The 24,768-nt window shown below is 38.5% G+C and overlaps 1 long non-coding RNA gene across 1 annotated transcript; it reads left to right on the top strand.

The window, feature by feature from the left end:
- Positions 1-22,297: 22,297 nt before the first annotated feature.
- LOC122045624 lies at positions 22,298-24,768 on the top strand. The gene is made up of 5 exons (XR_006130037.1): positions 22,298-22,650; positions 22,746-22,838; positions 22,936-23,028; positions 23,348-23,406; positions 24,521-24,768. It is a non-coding gene; the product is annotated as an uncharacterized LOC122045624 (long non-coding RNA).

Raw genomic sequence — 24,768 nt, 5'->3', positions numbered from 1 at the left:
ACTCAATTAGATTGAGTATTCCTAGTTAACTCGATTGGATCGAGTATAACTATAGGCATTCTTCCAACGGTTGGAAAGTTAGGTCAAAATCACATATATATTAACTCTCGGCCGTATTAGCCAAAGCTAACTCGAGTTTTAATATAAATGCGGATTTTATCCTATAAACAAGAGTTGCATAGAGATGTAATTGGTAATCGTTACCTACCGATCATACTAAGTCTTGGGCGTATTAGCCAAAGCTAACTCAAGGGTTAGTATGATGTGGATCTTGTCTCACATGAATTATAGAATTCAGTGGGAGCATCATTTAGTTAAAGGCCTAATTAAATGATTTAGAATATGATATTTATTTCTACTTTTATTTCTGTTGTAGATTACCATGACGTCGAATACGAACACCTTCTCCCTGCGATCTGTCCTTGAGAAGGACAAGCTCAACGGAGCAAACTTCCTGGACTGGTACAGGAACCTGAGAATAGTTCTCACTCAGGAACGTAAACTGTACGTTCTGGAGTAGCCCATTCCGGAGGCTCCTCCTACCAATGCCCGGGGCGAGCTGACAAAGATGCTTACAAGAAGCATCAAGATGACGCATTAGATGTGTCATGTGTTGGACCGATGCGGCCGGGTAGAAGGGGGGGTTGAATAGCCCTGAAAAATCAAACACAACCCTTTCTCGTACGATTAAGCTAACACATAAAAAATAGATTAAACAGAAAATAAAGCATAAAAACGAGGCACCGAATTTGACTTGGTTACAACCGGGGAGATTGTTAATCCAAGGATGAAGATCGCACTAAGAGCTCCTTCAGGCGGAGAAGCCTCGTTTACAGCAGTGTAAGCACAGAAAGACAGAAGCTAATCTAAACAGTGGAAGCACACAAGTGTTGTTTACAATTTCTGAACTGATGAAAAGCTTCTGGACCAAGGCTATATTTATAGCCTTGGTCGGGGCGCCTGGAAGTGTTCCGGGCGCCCTGGGGGGGATAAAGTTTTATCCCCCAATGTTCAAATTGCGTAAATCGCGATCTTGGTCAAAATCAGGGTCCGGGCGCCCGGATTGGTTCCGGACGCCCCGGAGCAAAAAGTCAACTGCGGTTGACTTTTTGTCCGGGACCACTTCTCCGTTAAGTCCCCGTCTCGGTCCGGGTCTTCTGCTCCGGATCCGCTTGATTGGGTGATCTCTGACATCCGGAATAGGGCTCACCCGAACCCATCTTCCGGTCTTCTCGAGCGTGCTTCCCTCCGGCTTCTCGTCCCTCGGAATTGCCGCGTGTCCCTTCTCGTCCACCAGCGTACTCATCCGCAGACTTCGTCCCTCGATCGCACCCCGTGCCGACCTTCGCGCTAGCTGCGTCTCTTGCTCCCCGAGCAATCTTCCGCTCCGGCTTTCGTACCTCGAAACCATCGCGCGCACTTCCTTCTCGTCCGCCGGTGTACTCTTCCGCAGCGCCTCGTCCCTCGGACGCACAGCGTGCCGTCCTTCTCGCTAGCTGCGTCTTCCGCTCGAGTACCTGTGCTCCTAAGCTCCTGCACACTTAGACACAAGGTTAAATACAACATAACCTAACTTAACTTGTTGATCACACCAAAATCAACCTTGGGGTTCCAACAATCTCCCCCTTTTTGGTGTGATCAACCCAAGTTAAGCTAGGGTTAACTAGACAAAAAATAAACTAACTAAATTTACAATTTAGTGCACAAAGATAGAAAAAAATAGTTTTAGGCTACCTCCCCCTAGACTTATACTTATCCTTCTCCCCCTTTGATCACAAAAAAAAATGGGGTTAAAAAAAATCTAAGGGTTAAAGACTTAGAAAATTTTGAAAAGCTACCTTAAAAAGAATTTCTAAGTCAAAAGATTCTAAGTTAGAAAAAGAATTTTGTAATCAATAAAAGCAGAAAAAACTCTAAGTAAAATTTTAACTTAGGAAAAAATAATTTTTTGAAAATTTTTCTAAACACTCTAAGTAAAAATTATTTTTGAAAATAGAATAAAAACATTAATTATTTTTAAAAAAATTTATGTCAAAATTTTGAAACATGTTTGAATAACTTTTTAAAGCATTAAATAATTCTAGTATTAATGCTTTATTAATTAAACATTTATTTCAATATTTGGCTTCCAGGCAGTGGCGAGGCACTAGGCCTTCTTGGTTATTGGAGCAACAATCACTTTTTAGTCAAAGCCCATAAAGAAATTTTTGTTTAATTTTCTCACTTAAAGCGCTAACTTTGATTTTAAAATTTACACTAAGCAAGATTTAGGAACCCAATAAAGGTTCCAACCTACTGGATTAACTAAAAATTTCTTAGGGACATATTTTCTAGAGATATTTTTAATTTGTCCCTGGTGATATCTATAATACCAATTCAAATTATTGAACCTTCTAAAATTGGTTTTAGATGAGCAAGCAGAGTTTTTCAAGTTTTCTACTTGAATTTTTTAATTTTGAATTTCTAATTTTAATTTTTCATTTTCTAAATTTGATTTATCTAGCATTTCTAACGGACAAGATGTAGCTAATATTACTTTTAAATCTTTATTTTCATTTTATAATTTGCAGCAATCTTTTGTTAAAATTTTAATGAATTTAAACATTTTATCAGGAGGAAGAGATCGTACCTCACTTACCTTGTCGATCTCGTTGTCGGTTTCTCCCCCTGAACTGCTGCTCTCTTCGGACGTGGCTCCCCCTTCATCGATGCTTTCGATGCTCATTTCGGAAGAGCTTGACTCGCAGTCGTCGTCTTGATGACTCGCCATTAACGAGAGCCCGGAGAACTCCTCGACTTCCGATTCCGACGACGTATCGTCCCACGTCGCTTTTAGGGCCTTGCGCTTTTAGATAGGCTTCTTACCCTTGTCCTTCCCTTTGTTCTTCAGTTTAGGGCAATTGTCCTTGACGTGCCCTTCTTCATCGCAATGGTAGCAGCGGATGGTTCTTTTCTTTCTTCCCTGCGGATGGTTAGATTTCCTAGATTTACAAATATTTTTAAATCGTCTTACCATCATTACCATTTCCTCGTCGTCGAGAGAAGATTCTGACTCAGGTTCGTCTCTCGAAGCTTTAAGAGTGACATTATTCTTGGGCTCCTTCGGACCTGCACATCTTGACTCATGCACTTCAAAAGTTGAAAAGAATTCGTCTAATGAAATTTTTTCTAGATCTTTTGAAATGTAAAAGGCATCTACTAGTGATGTCCATTTTGAGTTTCTAGGAAAGGAATTTAGGGCATACCTTAGCGAATCTCGGTTACTTACCTCTTCTCCGAGATTCGTAAGTCTAGTGATGAGTTCTTGAATCCTCGAGTGTAGATGTGCAATTGTTTCACCTTCTTCAAATCGGAGGTTTGTAAGCTGGTTACGAAGTAAATCCCGTCTTGCAAGTTTGGCTTCGGATCAAGGAATTTCTCCCAAAGCTCCTTTGCCGAGTTGTAGGTACCGACTCGATTGACTTCTTGTGTTGGAAGTACACTTAGCAGATGGAATTCTGCTTTCTTGTTTGCCACGTGGTCAGCCTGCTCCTTCTTTGACCATTGATTTCTTGCTTTGCCCTCTGGTGCTTCATAGCCAAATTCCATTGTTAGTAATAAATCATAATCTGTTTCAAGAAATACCTCCATTCGCTTTTTCCAGCTAGCGAAGTCCCCTTCGAATTTTGGTGCGTGGATGTTGGATCCGGCCATCTTGTTGCTTCGTTCGGCGGTTAGTCCTCCTGAAGCGCCTCGGCTCTGATACCACTTGTTGGACCGATGCGGCCGGCTAGAAGGGGGGGTTGAATAGCCCTGAAAAATCAAACACAACCCTTTCTCGTACGATTAAGCTAACACATAAAAAATAGATTAAACAGAAAATAAAGCATAAAAACGAGGCACCGAATTTGACTTGGTTACAACCGGGAGGTTGTTAATCCAAGGATGAAGATCGCACTAAGAGCTCCTTCAAGGGGAGAAGCCTCTTACTGAGTGTAAGCACGGAAAGACAGAAGCTAATCTAAAGGAAGCACACAAGTGTTGTTTACAATTTCTGAACCGATGAAGAGCTTCGGACCAAAGCTATATTTATAGCCTTGGTTGGGCGCTGGAAAGGTTCCAGGCGCCTAAAGTTTTATCCCCAACGTTCAGATCGCGTAAATCGTGATCTTGGTCAAATCAGGTCCGGCGCCTAGCATTCAGGCGCCCGGACACTCCGGCCGGATTGGTTCCGGCGCCAGTAAAAGTCAACTATGGTTGACTTTTGTCCGGGACCACTTCTCAGTTAAGTCCCGACTCGGGTCTTCTGCTCCGGATCCGCTTGATTGGGTGATCTCTGACATCCGGAATAGGGCTCACCCGAACCCATCTTCCGGTCTTCTCGAGCGTGCTTCCCTCCGGCTTCTCGTCCCTCGGAATTGCCGCGTGTCCCTTCTCGTCCACCAGCGTACTCATCCGCAGACTTCGTCCCTCGATCGCACCCCGTGCCGACCTTCGCGCTAGCTGCGTCTCTTGCTCCCCGAGCAATCTTCCGCTCCGGCTTTCGTACCTCGGAACCATCGCGCGTACTTCCTTCTCGTCCGTCGGTATACTCTTCCGCAGCGCCTCGTCCCTCGGACGCACCGCGTGCCATCCTTCTCGCTAGCTGCGTCTTCCGCTCGAGTACCTGTGCTCCTAAGCTCCTGCACACTTAGACACAAGGTTAAATACAACAGAACCTAACTTAACTTGTTGATCACACCAAAACCAACCTTGGGGTTCCAACATCATGTCTAATGCTCGCGACCATGAACTCTGAGCTTCAGAAGCAACATGAGTTAATGGGCGCTTACAATATGGTTGAACATCTTCGTCAACTGTATCAAGGTCAAGCGAGGCATGAGAGATTTGAGATCTCAAGGGCACTGTTTCCGTGCAAGATGTCAGACGGGGCCCCAGTAGGCCCATATGTACTCAAAATGATTAGGTACATTGAGAACCTACAAAGGTTGGGGTTCCCTCTTGGCCAAGAGCTGGCTACTGACCTGATCTTGCAATCCTTGCCGGATAGCTGCAGTCAATTCGTTCTAAACTACAATATGAACGAGATTAACAAGCCACTGCCTGAGCTGCTTAGCATGTTAAGAACTGCTGAGCTAAACCTTAAGAAGGCTAAGCCCAACACTGTTCTGATGGTTCAAAAACATAAGGGCAAGGGCAAGCCCAAAGGCAAGGGAAAGTCCCAAGCCAAGGGCAAAGGCAAGGCACTGAAGCCTAAAGGAGGGGTCGCCAAGGATGCTACTAGCTTCCACTGCGGTCAGACCGGGCACTGGAAGAAGAACTGCAAGGTATACTTGGAGGATCTTAAGAAGAAGCGAAGTGAGACTTCCACTTCAGGTATATATGTTATAGAAGTCAATCTATCTATTTCTACATCATGGGTATTAGATACTGGATGTGCTTCTCACATTTGTACTGATGTGCAGGCGCTGAGAAATAGCAGGGCATTGAAAAAGGGCGAGGTGGACCTACGAGTAGGCAATGGAGCACGGGTTGCTGCTGTTGCTGTAGGGACTTACTTTTTATCTCTGCCCTCTGGGCTTGTACTAGATTTAGTCGATTGTTGTTATGTGTCTGCATTAACTAAGAACATTATATCAGTTTCTTGTTCGGACAAGAAAGATTTCTCGTTTACTATAAAGAACAAATGTTGTTCCGTCTATTTAAACGATATGTTCTATTGTAGTGCACCTCTGATAAACGGACTCTATATTCTAGACCTTGAGAGCCCTATCTATAACATAAATACCAAGAGGTTCAAGTCTAATGACATGAACCAAACCTACCTTTGGCACTGTCGCTTAGGTCATATAAATGACAAGCGCTTATCCCAGCTCCATAAGGATGGTTTATTGGACTCATTTGATTTTGAATCATATGAGATATGCGAGTCATGCCTACGAGGCAAGATGACCAAGACTCCCTTTAGTGGGCACAGCGAGAGAGCAACTGATTTGTTAGGACTCATACATAGTGATGTATGTGGCCCTTTCAATGTTGCTGCTAAAGGCGGTTATAGGTACTTCATCACATTTACTGATGATTTCAGTAGATATGGTTATGTGTACTTGATGACACATAAGTCTGAATCCTTTGAAAAGTTCAAAGAATTCGAGAATGAAGTACAGAACCATCTTGGAAAGAGTATTAAGATACTTCGATCAGATCGAGGTGGAGAATACCTTAGTCATGAGTTTCGTGACTACCTAGCTGAGTGTGGGATTCTATCCCAACTCACTCCTCCTGGAACACCACAGTGGAATGGTGTGTATGAAAGGAGGAATCGTACCTTATTAGATATGGTACGATCTATGATGAGTCACACAGATCTTCCGGTATACCTTTGGGGCTATGCTCTAGACACGGCAGCTTTTATACTCAACCGAGTTCCATCAAACGCCGTGATAAAGACACCATATAGGATATGGACTGGGAGAGATGCCCAGGTGTCTTTCATGAGGATTTAAGGTTGTGAGGCTTATGCACGACGTCAAGTCTCAGACAAATTAGGACACAAATCCGACAAGTGCTATTTCATTGGATATCCCAAGGAAACTAAGGGATATTACTTCTACATTCCCAGTCAGCACAAGATAGTTGTGGCAAAGACTGGGGTCTTTCTAGAAAGGGACTTTGTTTCTAGAAAGACTAGTGGGAGAGCGTTCGATCTTGAAGAAGTTCAAGATGCGAACAATAGCACTGATGCCTCGATGGAAGTTGAACTAGAACCACAAAGTGTTGTGGATGATGTTGTTCCACAAGGAGTTGAGGAACAACAACCAGTTCATGTAGACATACCTCTTCGCAGGTCTGATAGGGTACGTTGTCAGCCTGAGAGATACTCATTTCTCTTGTCTGACCATGATGACATTGTGCTCATAGAGGATGAGCCTACCACCTATCAGGAAGCTGTGATGAGACCAGATTCTTAGAAATGGCTAGAGGCCATGAGATCCGAGATGGAATCCATGTACACCAACTAAGTTTGGACTTTGGTTGATCCACCTGAAGGGGTAAAACCCATAGGGTGCAAGTGGGTCTTTAAGAGAAAGACTGACATGGATGGACTTATTTATAAGGGTCGCTTGGTAGCTAAAGGTTTCAAGCAGATTCATGGTATTGACTATGATGAGACCTTTTCTCCAGTAGCGATGTTTAAGTCCATTTGGATCATGCTTGCTATTGCAGCCTACCATGACTATGAGATATGGCAGATGGATGTCAAAACCGCGTTTCTGAATGGAAACCTGCTCGAGGATGTGTACATGGCACAACCTGAGAGTTTTGTAGATCCACAGCATACTAGCAGAGTATGCAAGCTGCATAGGTCCATTTATGGACTAAAGCAAGCTTCTCGGAGCTGGAATCTTTGATTTGATGATGCAATCAAACAGTTTGGTTTCATCAAGAACGAAGATGAGCCTTGTGTCTACAAGAAGGTTGTAGGGGATATAGTTGTCTTCCTCATATTGTATGTGGATGACATACTACTCATTGGGAAGGACATCCCTATACTTCAGTCTGTCAAGACCTAGCTAGGGAGTTGCTTCTCAATGAAGGACTTAGGTGAGGCATCCCGCATTCTAGGAATACAGATCTATAGAGATAGATCTAAGAGATTGCTTGGCCTAAGTCAGAGTACATACATTGACAAGGTACTCCTTCGGTTTGCCATGCAGAATTCCAAGAAGGGATTTCTGCCGATGTCACATGGCGTGAGTCTTTCGAAGACTCAAGGTCCCTCTTCTAGAGAGGAGAGAGACCGCATGGATCAGATCCCTTATGCCTCAGCCATAGGATCGATCATGTACGCCATGCTATGTACTCGACCTGATGTCTCGTACGCTTTGAGCATAACGAGCAGATACCAGTCAGATCCAGGTGAAAGTCACTGGATAGTGGTCAAGAATATTCTTAAGTACTTAAGAAAGAATAAAGAATATTTCTTGATATATGGAGGCAATGATGAGCTAGCTGTAAAGGGTTACAGTGATGCTACCTTCCAGACCGATCAGGATGACTATAGATCGCAGTCGGGGTTCGTATTTTGCATTAATGGTGGTGCTGTGAGCTGGAAGAGTTCGAAGCAGGACACAGTAGCTGATTCTATGACAGAGGCCGAGTATATTGCTGCATCAGAGGCAACAAAGGAGGCAGTTTGGATTCGCAAGTTCATCACTGAACTTGGGGTGGTTCCTAGCATTGCTGACCCTATTGAGTTCTATTGTGACAACAATGGAGCTATAGCACAGGCGAAGGAACCTCGCTCACACCAGCGGACCAAACACATACTACGGCGCTTCCATCTCATTCGAGAGATCATCGAGAGAGGAGATGTGAAGATTTGCAGAGTACCTACAGAGGTTAACATCGCAGATCCCTTGACCAAGGCTTTGGCACAGAGGAAGCATGAGGGTCACACTAGGTCATTTGGGCTTAGAGCCTACACTGATTGGCACTAGTGCTAGTGGGAGATTGTTAGCTAGAGCCCTAGAGCCAATCATTTGATGAATGTATTTTTGGACTTATTGTATCATATTCTATATAAATAAAGGCATTTGGATTTTGGTTATTATACTTACTTGTATTGGTGCCAAATAAACTAAGTATAATAATGTCCTTGAGTAAATGGTTCTCACCTATATCAATCGGTTAGTTGAACCGATAGTGAGATGATATAGGGAACACTACTCTTAATCATTTCTAGTCAAGTATTAACATTCAGGGACAATGTTAATGCAATAAGACTAGCATGTAGGTCAACTCGATGACTTGATCTCACAAGTCATGGATATAGAGATATCAAGTTGACACATGGGTATACATTAGAGAATGTATACTGAATGACCCGCCATGAGAAAGTATCATGGATCGTTATATGAGTGTCATATACTTTCTCATGTGGCTATTAGTATGGCTACTAGTCCTTAGACCTGAAGTCACCATAGATCCCTACATAAGGAGTTATGTACTTTGGTTTCATCAAACGTCACCCGTAACTGGGTGGACTATAAAGGCGATTACTAGGTATATATCAAATTATGCAGAGGGATGTGAGTGATGTAGATGGGATCTATCCCTCCTATATGACGGGAGAGACATCAGTATTCTTGATAGAGTGAGACCACGAAGTGCATGGCCATGCCCAAATGAGTCAATATAGGATATTGAGCTCATTTGATTTAGTGAGTCTACTTGGAGTTCAAGATTTAGATTGGTCAGAGGATGACACGGTCTATGCCTCACATTGATCAATCTAGATATCTAGGATAGAAGGACACTTGTCATATTTTGTGAGGAGTCACAATTAGTAGTCACAAGGTGATGTCGGATCACGACATTCTTGTAACTTGGGTAGTAATGATATGTTGCTAGATACTGCTCATTACTTATGCTCCTAAATGGGTATAGGGCATTGCCAACGTTACAAGAACCTATAGGGTCACACACTAAGGACAATTAGATGGAGATTAGGTTCATATGATGAACCAAGAGGATTGGATTCATTTGATGAATCAAATTGGATTAAGAGTAATCCTAATTGGGCTAACTTGAGTTGGACTCAAGTTGATTCATGTGTTCAATGAGTCTAATTTAGATTATGACTCATTGAATCAATTTAATTTAATGAATTAGATTCATTATATATTAAATTGGCTTGAATCAAATGGTTAGATTAGATCAACCATGGAAGAGATTTGGTCAAGTTTGACTTGACTTGAGAGGAAGATTAAAAGTCTAGTTTGACTTGACTTTATGCCACCTCATTGGTGAGTTGGCATTGATGTGGACTAATGATGTTACTCCACATCATCATGGTTGCGACCTCATAGGAGTTACTAGTGAGTGCCACCTCATGGAGGTTACATTCTCTCCTTGATGACAACTTAATGCATTAATGAGGGGAGTTACACATGAGAAAGGTGGCCGGCCACATTTTGAATGGGGTGTGAATTGATTTTCATTATTCATTCAAGTGTGGAATTTTGCATCTTCTTCCTCTCAAGCTCTCCCTCTCCTCCTTCCTTGGCCGAACCACATAGGTGCTAGCACACCTTGGTTTTTGGTCACCTCCACCTAGTGTGTTCGTGTGGATACGTGTAGAGAGTTGTCTACACTGACAACTTCGAGATCCGGCGTACCGAGGACGAGCGGGATACGCAAAAGGGCACGCAACAAGGGTAAAGATCTTCATCATGTAGATCTAGAAGTTTTGTAACTCGTACTCGTATGTTTTCGAATTTTTCTTCGCACGAGATCCGTTGGCTAGGGTGATTCGGGGTTTCCGCCACGCGAAAAAGTGATTTTCGCGGCCCGAAAAACCCAACAGTTTTGTTTCCTAGCATCCCTTAGAGATTGGTTGGAGGTCTAAGTTCTTCATCCCTTGAAGAAAAGAAGGTGGCCGAAACTTGGAAGAAAGGTGAAGGCTTGGGTGGTTCTCATCTCGGTAGATCGTTGCCCACACAACATCCGGGATAAGAAGAGGAATACGGTAGAAGATAGAGGTTATTTGCTTACAAAGAAATGTATAACTAGTAATTATTTTTCACATCATACTAGTTTTCTTTGTATAGTTATTTTTGTAAATACCAAACACAAGAGGCATGTGATTCTAGAGTTTTTAGATTTGTTTCGAAGTTGTGTTTCTTTTCTTTTATTTTTTAAATTTGTGATTCGATTGTTCTTTTTAGTTAAACCTAGAGTTATTTAAGGAAATTAAATATTAGCTTTCCTTAAAAGGCTTTGTCTAGGCAGTAGTGGTTGCTCCCATATCCAAGAAGGCCATGTGCCTCGCCATGCAGTCCTGGAAGCCAATTTTAGAAATTAATATTTAATGGAATTAATAACATAGGTAGATTTGAATCAATAGTGTTAAGTTCCGCTTGCGATTCAAATCAAACCATTAAGAACAGATAAGTTAAATTTAGAATCAATGATGTTAACTTCCATCTGTGATTCCTAATTTAACTTCTAAAGAACACAATAGGTTATTTAAGAAAAAGTTCGACACTTGTACAAAAAAAATTTTGTACAGTGGAACCGGTACGATTTTCCTAGGACTAACCAACAGTCATCCTCTAGACTTCATGTAATAATCCTTTAAGGAATCTTTTTTGTACTCTAGATATACCTCTTTTGTCATTTGCGGCTCATATTCATGATGAAGTATGCATAGGGTCACGTCACTATAATCGGAGAAGCTTCTAGAAGATATTTCCCACCAAATTTGCTAGGCTTCCATACTTATATACTTCTATTAAGCATGTCTCGACCGGTCATTCAAGTCGGTCGTATATACATTGAGAATACCTTGAGAAGACCTTCTGTTAAGCGTGTCTCCGGCCAAGAATGTTCATGAGCTTTATATTGAGAATATCTTTAGTTCGGTCATGTTTTAGCGGCCAAGCATATATATATACACTGGTTCTTGCTCATCTTTCAAACCCACTATATATATATACCTTATGTTGAGTATGTTTCAGCTAGGAATGTACCATAAGCTTTACGAGGCTGAGCACCTTTATGCTCGGTCGAGCTTTTTCAGGTCGAGCGCCTGTAAGCATATCGGTGCTCGCTCGACCTTCACTCGGCCAGTAATATAATAAAAGCTTCTATAAGGCTAAATACCTTTACGCTCAATTGAATTTTGTCTAACTGAGCACATGTAAGCACATTGGTACTCGCTCGGCCTTCACTCGGCCAGTAATATAATAAAAGCTTCTATAAGGCTAAATACCTTTACGCTCAGTCGGGCTTTGTCTAGGCCTTCACTTGGCCGGTATTATACTAAAATCGGTATAAGGCTAAATGCCTTTATGCTCGATCAAGCTTTGTTCGACCGAGCGCCTGTAAGCACATTGGTGTTCGCTCGACCCTGACTCGGCCGGTAATACACTAAAATCTTCTATAAGGCTAAATACTTTTACGCTCGGTCGAGTTTTACCTGACCGAGCGCGTGTAAGCACATGGGTGCTCGCTCGGCCTTCACTTGGCCAGTAATATAATGAAAGCTTCTATAAGGCTAAATACCTTTACGCTCGGTCAGGCTTTTTCCTGACCGAGCGTGTGTGAAAAGCCTTTTATTTGATCGTTCATCATCCTATTAATCATGCATTCATCTAGCTATATACCCCTCCTATCTTTCTCGATCATGACCTCTACTTTATTTTTCCAGGCCACTCCTGTAACGACCCGGCCCTTTTGGCCTCTTGGGCGGCCCTTGTGGCGGCCCAACTGGCGGCCCTTATGTCGTCGGCCCATTTGGCGACCTCTCATGTCGTCGAACCTTAAGTATTAGAGTTTATGAATCCTGGTAACCAAGTGAGATCATCTCACTTGGTTACCAGGATTCATAAACTCTAATACTTAAGCCTGGAGGTTTAGAGTTAGAATCCTGGGGGAGGCAAAAATCCACTGGCCAGGGGTGGGAAGACCTAGTGAGTAATAGCACGGCCAAGGGTCGTCGGTCGACGACATGAGAGGTCGCCAAATGGGCCGACGACATAAGGGCCGCCAGTTGGGCCGCCACAAGGGCCACCCAAGAGGCCAAAAGGGCCGGGTCGTTACAATAAAAGGCGCTACAGTTGGTATCAGAGCGAGGTTCCCATTCTCCAGCATCACACATCAGCACCATCCTTGCCGTCTTCAAGTAAGAAAGTATTTAATTTTCTTTTATGCTTTCTTTATTATTTGCAGTATAGAGTATCTGCTTATATGTGTTTAGGAAGGAAGAAAATTCATGTTTTAATTTTCTATGTTTTGATACATATGCTTAGAAAGAATAGAGACAATTTTAGTTTTGTCTCTCTTATATTCATATATACATATGTATGTTTAGAAAGGATAGAGAAGATATCAGGTATTATTCTTGGCATAACTAGATGTTAAGATAGAGGACGAGACAGTGGGGAGTCAGAAGCCCCAGTTAAGAAATTAGAACTAGAAGGACATTGATAACAAGAAAAGACCCAAGCAGGAAGACGTTCGGGTAATCTGCGAATACTCAAAGGTATTTCTAGAAGAGCTACCTGGACTATCTCCCAACAGAGAAGTAGAGTTTGAAATTGAGTTATTTCCTAACACCAGCCCAATTTCAAAAGCTCCATATCGAATTTCTTTAGCAGAGCTAAAAGAGTTACTAGAACAATTTCAGGAGCTACTTGACAAAGGTTTAATCCGCCCTAGTCATTCACCCCAGGGAGCTCCAGAGTTGTTCATTAGGTTTCTCACTTGGTTACCAGGATTCATAAACTCTAATACTTAAGCCTGGAGGTTTAGAGTTCGAATCCTGGGGGAGGCAAAAATCCACTACCAGGGGTGGAAAGTCCTAGTGAGTAACGGCACGGCCAAGGGTCGTCGGTCGACGACATGAGAGGTCGCCAAATGGGCCGACGATATAAGGGACGACGGTCGACGATCCGAGGGTCGCCAAATGGGCCGCCAAATGGGCCAAAAGGGCCGGGTCGTTACAACTCCATCATAACCCATATCAAGTATTAAGCACAAATACATCAAACACACATTTAATCAAATGAATACAAGGCATAAGCAATGTCATATAAAAAGGAAATTGGCAAATCTAAGAGTATACATCAATCTCACATCGCAATTACTCTCTTAATCCTAGAACAATAAAACCTATTTCAAAACAAGGAGGAAAGAATCCAACGATAATGAAATTGTAAGCATCAAAACCCAATCTAAGAGAAGAAGGGAGAAGAAGCTTATCCGATGTGTTGAGTAATCTTCGAATCTAATCCTTTGCTTCCAGAGTCGATGAAGATGATGAAAATGACTTCGAACCATTAAACCGAGTGTGGAGAGGGCGTAGATTTGAACCAAGTTGGATCACCCAAAGGGGAGGACCCTTGAAGAAGGGGGAAAACTCCCCTTAAATAGAGTAGGGCACTAGCTAGGTACGGCTCATGCCACAGTTGTACCCCATTAGCATGGCAGACCTTGCAGCTATTCTATTTGGGAGCCATGGCTATGCCCTTTTAGCACGGCCATGTCATTCCTCGACTCTATTTGCTTGGCACGGTCGTGTGAAAACACACGGCCAGAGTCTTCCTCTTCTCTGAATGAAAGACACAGACATGTGAAAACACATGACCAGAGTCTTCCTTTTCTCTAGAGGAAAGGAACAGTCATGCCTTTTAGCATGGATGCATCTTTTGGCATGGCTGTGTGTTGCTTGCTCAAGGGAGATGGGACATGGCCGTGTGAAATTACATGACCAAAACTCTACTCTTCTTCTTTCGTCTCTCTAAAGCATGTTGCATACCTTTTCGCTCCAAAAATGCATCATATTAACAAAAAACCAAACAACAACAGATCTCTAACAAAGAGTTTAATTATGCTGAAAATACGACAAATAGGGATGAAAATGCATCGGACATAAGCAAGAAAAGTAAGTGAATTTGCGTTAAAGCATGCATAAAAATAGATATATTTGTTGGTTGCTACTCGGAAAACCCAATGGCTTCACTGTACAAAAATTTTGTACGTGATCTGAACCTTTCCTAGCTACCATGTGTTCTTTTAAGTTAAACTTGTATCTCCTGCGGAACTTAACACGTTTGATTCCAAGTTTAACTTATATGTTCTTTTAGGTTTAGATTTGGATCTCCTGCGGAACTTAACACATTTGATCCAAATCACCTAGGTTATAAATTCAATTAAATATTAGTTTCCAAAATTGACTTCCAGTACTGCATGGCGAGGCACTTGGCCTTCTTGGATATGGGAGCAACCACCACCGACTAGACAAAGTCTTTTAAGGAAAGTTAATATTTAATTTCCTTATATAACTCTAGGTTAACCAAAAGGAACAATCAAATCACAAGGAAAAAATAAAAAGAACACAACATCGAAATTAAATTCGAAAAACAAGAATCGAATGCCTCTTGTATTTGGTATTTATACAAAGAAAAATTAACTAGTATGATGCGGAAATTAAATACTAGTTATACATCTTCCTTGTATGCTAAAAACCTCGAGATCTTCTGTCGTATCCCTCGCCTCCTCTTAGACGTCGTGTGGGCGACGATCCTCCAAGACGAACACCACCCTAAAAGCTTCTCCTCCTTCTCTAGAATTCGACCACCACCACCACAAAGGAGCAAAAGAGAGCAAAGGGAAGAGAGGGAGAGGGGCCGGCCACTTGATGATCTCCAACACCACAATATCAATTGTTATGTTTTTCAAGGTCTCCCCTTCCCCCCTTTTTATATTAGTTTCCCAACGGAAAATTATGGAAAGAGTTTTATAAAAAATTAGACTCATTCCTATTTCCTTTTAATTTTTTTCTTTTTCTTTCCTTTTAATTAATCAATCCTAGATTGATTTATTAATTAAACAACTATTTGATGTTTAATTATTTGACCGGCCCCTTGCTTGGGCACCAAGCAAGGAGAGAAAGAAAAAAAAATTTATAAAATTTTAAAAGAAGAAAACTTCTAATAAAATTTTACAAACTCTTTTTTTTTTTAATGTGGATATTAAAAGGAAAGTTTTAAAATTTAAAACCAAGTTTTAAAATTTAAAATATCTCTAATAATATTTCTTTTTAAAAGAAAGTTTTATAAATTTTACAACTCTCTTTTAAAACCTTGTGGCCTAATTTAAATTAGGAAAATTTTATAAATTTTTAAAATCTCTCTTTTTACAAATTGTAAATATCTGAGGAAATTTAAAAATTCAAAAACAACCTTCCTAATTTAAATATTGCGGCCGGCCCCTTTGCCCAAGGCAAGGGCCGGCCACTTCTAGAGAATATGTGGCCGGCCATTGCTTGGTCACCAAGCAATGAACCAGCCCCTTCTTGGACACCAAGATAGGCTTTTCTTTGGATGGACTTGAGGCTTTATTGAGGCTACAACAGGGACCTAGAGGAGAAATTGGTTTTGGCCTTCCGATGAGCTCGAGTATCCCGTGCTCGCCCCGAACACACAACTCAAGTTCATCGATAATAACTCATTCCACTAGAGAGTTATTAGTGCACTACCGCACCAATCCCAAATTACATTATGGGCTCCTTCTTATCATGAGTGTGTTAGTCTCCCTGTGTTTAAGATTACGAATGCCCACTAATTAAGTGAGTTACTGACAACTCATTTAATTAATATCTAGCTCCAAGAGTAGTACCACTCAACTTTATTGTCATGTTGGACTAGGTCCACCTGCAGGGTTTAACATGGCAATCCTTATGAGCTCCTCTTGGGGACATTCTCAACCTAGATAACTAGGACACAGATTCTTTCTATAATCAACAACACACACTATAAGTGATATCATTTCCCAACTTATCGGGCTTATTGATTTATCGAACTAAATCTCACCCATTGATAAATTAAAGAAATAAATATCAAATATATTTGCTTGTTATTATATTAGGATTAAGAGCACACACTTCCATAATAACTGAGGTCTTTGTTCCTTTATAAAGTCAGTATAAAAGAAACGACCTCTAATGGTCCTACTCAATACACTCTAAGTGTACTAGTGTAATTATATAGTTAAGATAAACTAATACCTAATTACACTACGACCTTCCAATGGTTTGTTCCTTTCCATTTTGATCATGAGCTACTGTTTATAATTTATAAGGTACTGATAACATGATCCTCTGTGTGTGACACCACACACCATGTTATCTACAATATAAATTAATTGAACAACTACATTTATCATAAATGTAGACATTTGACCAATGTGATTCTTATTTCTAGATAAATGTTTATACCAAAAGCTAAGCTTTTAGTATACATCCTAACAATATTCTACGCACATCAAAACTCAACAAGTTGTGTACAACAAATTTGCACTCGGATACAAGTCTAGCTCAACAAATAAAACCTTCATTTCATTAATCAGTCAAAATAAAAATTGAACCAAAGATTGGGTTTCAAAAGCTTGTCTAACCAAGCAAGTAAGACCAAACTAATCTTATATACCCAAAAATGAAATCCACTCCCTAAAAACAAAATAAGTTAAACCTAATAACTCAAATCCAAAAATAAACTACAAACCCAAATCTAATCCAAACTTAAAATACAAATTCAACTCTAACAAAATAAATCCAAACTTAAACTATAATCAAGTTTACTACAACTACAAAACAAATCGACATAAACCTAAAACCTAAAACAAAATCCAAGTCCAATAATTCATGGGAGGCACCAAACTAGTTGGCATCTCTAAAATAATAGTTTATCCAGTTGGGTAATTAGGTCTAGATTAAAAAGATGAATTGACTCTTGTCCAACCTAGTACCAAGGTGAGGCAAGATAATAGTATGTTAGGGAAGCTTGGTCTAGAGAGTTAAGTAGGGTAAGGTGTACCCTTCTTAGTCTACTTAAGTGGAACTGATCGAAGCTACCTCACCACATCCTAAACTAGTTAGACCAAGGTTTATCAATAAGAAGATTAAATATTTAATTTCTTAAAAAGACTGTTTATAAGTGGTCGTTGCTCCAATGCCCAAGAAGGTCCCTGTGCCTCGCCATAGCCTAGAAGCTAATTTTTAAAATGCACATTTAATTTACTGACTGTTAAACATGAATCCACCATAAGGTCAAACTATCTTCAAATTAAAATTATACTTAACACATCTCACAAAACTATAAGACTATCTTGGTTGAAAAATTAGACTAGATGAGAGCAAGTAGGAAAATTAAAATTGAAATTAAATATTAAAATTTAAATTTAAAACCAAACTAAAATTAAATTAAAATTAAAAATTAAATTATAATTTAAAAATCCCTTTAATTTTTTTAATCCTTTAAAACAAAGCTTTTTTAAAAAAAAATCTTTTGAAAAATTATTTTAAAAAACTCTTTTAAACAAATCTTTTTAAAAACTATTTTAAAAATTCTTTTAAAAACCATTTTAAAAATCCTTTTAAAACTATTTTAAAAATTCTCTTAAAAACCATTTTAAAAATATTTTTAAAAAAACTTTTCAAAAAATATTTTAATAATTCTTTTTAAAACCATTTTAAAAATCTTTTAAAAACCTTTTTAAAATTGTTTTTAAAATTATTTAAAAAATAATTTTAAAAAAACTTTTAAAAATAATTTTAATAATTGTTTTAAAAATTATTTTGAAAAATATTTCTTGAATTATTAAAAAAATAAATTAATAAAAAAATTAATTAACAGAAAATTAAAAATTAATTAAAACTTAAAGCTTAATTAAACTCAATTAAAAAATAATTTAAACTTAAAACTTAATTAAGTAATTAAACAATTAAAATTTATTTAATTTAAACCTAATTAAACTTAATTTTAAATTTAACCTAATCAACTTTAAATTTAACATTAATTAAAATCTTAATTTTACTTTAATTAAAATATTCAACATTAACTCAATCTAATTACAACATTAAACTAAATTCAGCTGAATTTACTTAAAATTTAACATAAATTTTACTTTAATTAATAATCTAACCTTAATTAAGAATTTTAGTTAAAATTTATTGAAAACTTAATTTAACTTTAGTTAATAGCTTAATTTAATTTAATTTAACTCAATCAAATTACTTTATCAATTAACATAACCTTTAAACTAATCAAAATTTAACTATAACATTAATTAAAATCTTAACTTTCCCCTAACTCACTTTAAATTAAACTTGACTTTACTTTTAAATTTAATTAAAACTTAACTTTAAACTCTACTGTAAAATTGAACTTAAAACTTAACTTTAAAACTTCAATTTAACTTAATTAAAACTAAGACCTTAGGTTAAGGCAACTAAAGAGGAGAATATGTTTTTATGATTTTCAAATTCTAGGATATTTCTTAATTTATTTTCTAAAAATATCATTTTTCCTAGTGTTTAAAAATTTATTATGGACTTAGCCTAGGTATTCTCCTTAGTCAGCATATACCTATAGTTCTAGGTAACCAGCATCCCACAAACAAACTAGGATTACCTTACTTGTTATTAAAAAACTTAGAACGGTGTGAGATGCATAGGGTATTATGGACTTCATATGCTTATTTTAGTGCATCAATATATGTCTGGGAAACAAATACCAAAATATATTGATCAAACTAAGTTGTCCTCCTTAGTGAATAACCAGCTCGATAAATGTACTTAACTTAACTAATCAAGTGAAAACAACTATATTCTAATAGTTAGTTACTAACTAAAGGTTAGATATTTAAGGACGAATTTGTAGATAATGATTTTTAAAATAAAATCAGGTTGACGGAGAAGAACTATTTTTGAAAAGTGTTTTAAAAATACTTGAAACTTTTTTCATAAAGATGTTTTGAAGAATATTTGTAAATTTTTCATGTTTTGAAAAATACTTGCAAATTTTTTATTCTTGAAAAATGTTTTTCAAAATACTTGACATTTTTTATTTAAAAAATGTTTTGCAAAATACTTGAAATTACATATATCGAAATACCTTAAAAATTATTTTTGAAAATTTTTGAAAATATTTGGAAAAATATTTTTGAAGAGGTTTTTTAAAAAATAATTGTCTTGAAAATTACTTTGAAAGTATTTCAAAACTGTTTGAAAAATTCTTTAGAAAACAATGCTTTTAAAAGTAATTATTTGAACAATGTTTTGAAAAATATCTTGAACATTCCTTTGAAAATTTTCAAAAATTGTTTTAAATTAATTTGAAAGATCTTTTGAAAATTATTTTGAAAATCTCTTTGAAAAGTTGATTGAAAACTACTTTGAAAAACTTCCATGATAATACTTGAAAAAATATTTTACAAAGATCTATGTTTAAAAATACTTGCAAAATGTTTCAAAAACAATTGCAAACTCTCCCTAAAAACCTTTATTATTTTACTTGATGTATTTACTTATCTTATACTTTGAATGGAACTTATTTACATGTCTATTTTTTTATGAATGTCAAAGAGGGAGGGTAAGAGTTTAAGTTAAGAAAAATTAGAATTCTATGAAAATTTTAACTTAACCTTAAAATGATCAAAATAATAAAAAAGTGCTAAACTAATTTTGTCCTCTTAAATTATAATCATGTTCTTTGTTCTTGTAATTTTTCTAACTTTAACCCAGGTTGACATTGCATAAAAAAGAAAGAAATTGTTAGTGCAGTTGGTACCAATGATCAAACTTAGATTTTGATAAATGGCAAATGGTTAAAGTTAGCTAGGTTCTATGTGATCTAATGTTCTTACCAAGTGTACAGGACTTGACAGGTCTAAAGGACCTAACACCATGATGAAATCCAACTAGGTCTGTTGGACCTGATAGCTGGTGGAAAGTACATATAGGTCAAGGAGTGACCTGATATCTGACAGGAAGTCCAGTTGGGTCTACGAAACCTGACAACTGATCGAAGTCCAGTTGGATTTGTGGACCTGACAACTAGCGAGAAAACCTGGTGGATGAAGAGACGAGTCAAGTGATTGCATATGGTAAGTAAAGGTAAGCAACTGGAGGATAGATCTAGTGAGAACGCATTCTAAGTTGAGGGAACCGACAGCATCGGTCTGACTTAGAGTTTCAGTGAAACTCAAAGTTAGGACCAAATAGTCTAGAGACTATCAAATATTACTCTTATTTCCATATTATTGCCTGTTGTGCTAACCTTGTGATGCAGGAAAATTATGTGACTGAAAAAGGGGCTTCAAGTGCCAGGACACAGTCTAGGCACCTAGAGATTCGGGCACCAGGAGGCGGTCCAGGCGATCGGGCAAGGAGATGAAAAAGCGGGCCACTGGATGAGGTGGTACATAATGATTGACCAACTTACGTCATAGTTCAGGCACCCGGGCAAGTTCGAGCGCCCGAAGAAGGATAAATTTTCAAAGATAGTTTCACCGAGCAACCTCCACGTCAGTAACCCAAGCGCCCGAGGGTGGTTCGGATGCCCAAAAATGGCATATAAAAAGACCTTCGACCAGTAGCCTTCTATCAACATTGTTGGTCCAATCAGCCTCAAGAGTTTTGATGTTTGACAATATACCTAAGTCTGGTCAGTTTGACCAAGGGTTTATCCAAATAAGACAATGTTTAGAAGAGAGAAGTCCAGTCAAGACTAGATGACTAGTAAAGTCCTAACTTAGTCAGGCAAGGCTAAGTCCTAATGAGTGAAGCTAGGCAATGGTAATCTTAGGGGGAGGTAACCTTAGGTGGTGAAAGTCCTAGTGAGTGAAGCTAGACCCTAGTGAGTGAAGCTAGGTGGTGAAAATCCTAGGGGGAGGTAACCTTAGGTGGTGAAAGTCCTAGTGAGTGAAGCTAGGTGGTGAAAATCCTAGGGGGAGGTAACCTTAGGTGGTAGAAGTCCTAGTAAGTGAAGTTAGGCCCTAGTGAGTAAAGTTAGATGGTGAAAATCCTAGGAGGAGGTAACCTTAGGTGGTAGAAGTCTTAGTGAGTGAAGTTAGGCCCTAGTGAGTGAAGTTAGGTCGTAGTGAGTGAAGCTAAGTAGTGAAAATCCTAGGGGGAGGTAACCTTAGGTGGTGGAAGTCCTTTGAAAACTCGTTGAAAAAACTAGAAATGTTTTCTTAAAAAAATTTTTGAAAATTTTTTGAAATACTATTTTGAAAATTTATGTTTTAAAAAAATTATTTTAACTAATATTTTAATTTGGATCAACCTCCAAGACACATAGGATGTATTCCTTATGGTCCTAAGAAAGTGTCAGATTGAGGAGGTGTCCTGATTGAAAGATCAAATATAGTTTTCAAAATTCTTTCAATGTTAATTTTCAAAATTCTTTAAAATTTTGTTTAAAAACTTTTTGATAATTATTTTTTAACTATAATTTTAAAGTGATATTTTCAAAAATGATCCTATTTTAAAAATAATGTTTAAAAATAAATGTTTTCACAAAGATTTCTCAAAGTGTTTTTAAAATTGTTAGTGCACAACTAAGGAAACCTTAGGTAATCTTTTTGATATATATCAAAGGGAGAGAGTAACCTTAAGTTTAAAAATATTTTGACTCTCAATTTTGGTATAAAATCCTAAAGACCAAATACCTAACTTAAGAAAATTATCAAACATCAAAAAGGGAGAGATTTTTGGTGCAATCAGTGTGAGATACGGGAAATAAATAATAAAGGGTTATAGGAGAATAACCTTATCATAATTTATGGGAATTTTTAAATATTTTCCTGGATATATTTGAAGATTGTATGGTAGAATTTAAGGGGATAAATTGTTAAGTATAAAGAGGTAATGGAAATCACCATTTGAGGAGGCTTAATAGGGGAGTTAATAATAAGTAGATTAATTAAACTCTACCTATATAAGTTGGGCAACAGTGCCCTAAAACGCTAATCACCTCTTCGTGCTTACCTCTCCCGAAGTCGTCGATCCACATTGAGAGCTCGACGGTCGTCTCAGCACTCGATTGTCGACGCCATGTCGCTAGACGAGTCTCCGATTTCCTCTACTCCGTATCAAAGGTCTCATCTATAGTGTCTCTCTTAGAAACACCGCTTTGCGTAAGGGATCTTTGGTTGGGTGAGGAGATTTGAGCATCGGCGATGCTAGGGTTGAATCACCAGTTCTAGTGCTCGATCTTGGGAGAGTACTTGCACTCCAAACGGCTGTTTCATCTTCCCAAGCCCTAAAGCCGAGCTTACTCCCTTTGCCATTTGTGGTGGTTCCCGTCACCGAGGTAGGATAAGGTATGGTTGTTGGTTTTTGGGTTTTAAAGCTGTGGAGATTTGGAATTTGAGGTCGGTGTAGGAGATTAGGTTAACTGAGATTTGTTTTTTGGCAGTGTCTCACTATAAGGGACTCGGTCATAAATCTCCAGCAGCAGAAACCACCGGCGGGGATTCGCAGCGGTTGTTTTTCAATCGTGAATCATTAGGTAAGGCCTCTACAATTTCGGATGATAGGTCTGCAGATCAAGGTGTTGGATTCAGTTTGGATTGTGTATTGATTAGTGTGATTATATTTGTTTGTAGCTTTGTAGAAGCTCTGGTTGTTGATCGGTGGCAGCAGGCATCACCAATGTGCTTGTGCTGGCAATTTCACCTCCTAGCAGTGGGTCAATAAAGGTGAGTTCATTGTAGGGTAAAGCTTTGGGTTTTGGATACCTAGAGTAGTTGAATCTATATTTGTTTATTAATAATTAAGAGCTAAATCATGATGGGTAACTCTAATTGTGATGGTGTTTGGATGGTATGGTGAGAACAGAGGGCTTTATAAATTCTAAACACTTGAAGCCTTAAATTAGAGTTTGGTTTAGTTCTGAGCAAATCAGTAAAGGGAATTAGCAAAGGGTAATAAAGGAACTGGGATTAGTTACCTGTTTTGTATATTGGTTTAGCTATTTAAATTCTTATGAAGTTAGTTAAAATTGATATGATGACGTAGGGCTTTGATTGAGGTGGGCATCGTGACGAAGGTGACATTGATTTGGACTACATTTAAAGGTGGGTACTTCTTGCTGTATCTCTTTAATACATTGATCTTAGTGCATGAGCTATATTTTCGGATAGTTCCTGTATTTATCTTAACTCCACTCGTATTTTTTCTGTGTTTGATACTTATCCACTCAATCTTTGAGAAACTCATTTCTATATCTATACAGTCTCTCGTTGCTATCTATGATATTTAGCAGATACCATATACCAGATACTAGATATTAGATATTGGATATATGGATACTAGATATCATGCTTACTTGCTTGAATGTTGTTGTTTACACACCTTACTGAGCATGCTGGCTTCATGTAGCATACCTATTTTCTGTTTATATATATATGATAACTGTTGCATTTTATGCATCATGGCATTGCATGCATGCCAGCAACCATGTCTCCCTTGTGGTTGAGAGGGTCGTTGGCCAGGGTCGCACACTTGGCCACTCATGGGTAGTGGTAGCTGGAGCGTGCCTCTTGTCCTATCGTGCTCCCACTCGCTTACTCATGGGTAGTGATAGTTAGAGTTGCGGACAGCAGGGACCCCCATCGCAAACGTAGCTAGTTAGCTACTATGAGTTGTCCCCTCGGTCACTCGAGAGTAATGGTAGCTAGAGTGGTGTACAGTCTGTCACTGACCCGGCCTCTCGACCATGCAGGGGTCATGGTGCAGAGGGGTGGGCGGGAGTGACCATCCATGCATACACTGTTATTATTATGATGTTATTGCTTATTTATGTTGTTGTTGCTTACTTATGCTGCTATTGCTTATTTATGCTATTGTTGCTTACTTATGCTAATATGTTCACATAGGATGAGATATATACCTGAGGTATGGGTTTAGACACTTATTTTCTTATTGGTAATATGTATATACCTCACATGTTACCCATGTAGTTATGAGCAGTATTGTAGTAGGTCTTTGCTACACCTGACCTTCTATTACTAGCCTAGGATATGGTTTCAGGTATAGACATTTATTATGATATCACTGTTGTATCTGTTATTTTCCCTATGAGGCTGTATAACTTTGTATCTCTAGTTCTTTATTATGTTCATGCACTATCTGTCTATTATCCACCGAGTCTTAGTACTCACCACCTCGTAAACTGGTTTATTTCACCAGATAGCAGGTAAAGGATTTATGGAGTCGCTTGGAGGTCCTGTTCTCCAGTCCCATGTCACATTCGAGGACGATATTCTGGTTTCAATTTCTTACACTATCTTGTTTTGGATTTGTGATCTTGGCATTGTAATAGTTTGCTGTGAACTTGGAGTTTTGTCATGTGGTATTCTTGTATTTGGTTTAGTGATGTTGTGTCAAGCCGAGCCGGCTCACAGTTAGTTGTTTTGTTTGTGTCATGTTCGTTGTTT

Source organism: Zingiber officinale, chromosome 2B (assembly GCF_018446385.1).
Source record: "Zingiber officinale cultivar Zhangliang chromosome 2B, Zo_v1.1, whole genome shotgun sequence".
Classification (NCBI taxonomy): Eukaryota; Viridiplantae; Streptophyta; class Magnoliopsida; order Zingiberales; family Zingiberaceae; genus Zingiber; species Zingiber officinale.
The sequence above is the reverse complement of the archived record's forward strand: the minus strand, read 5'-3'. Positions and strand labels throughout refer to the sequence as shown.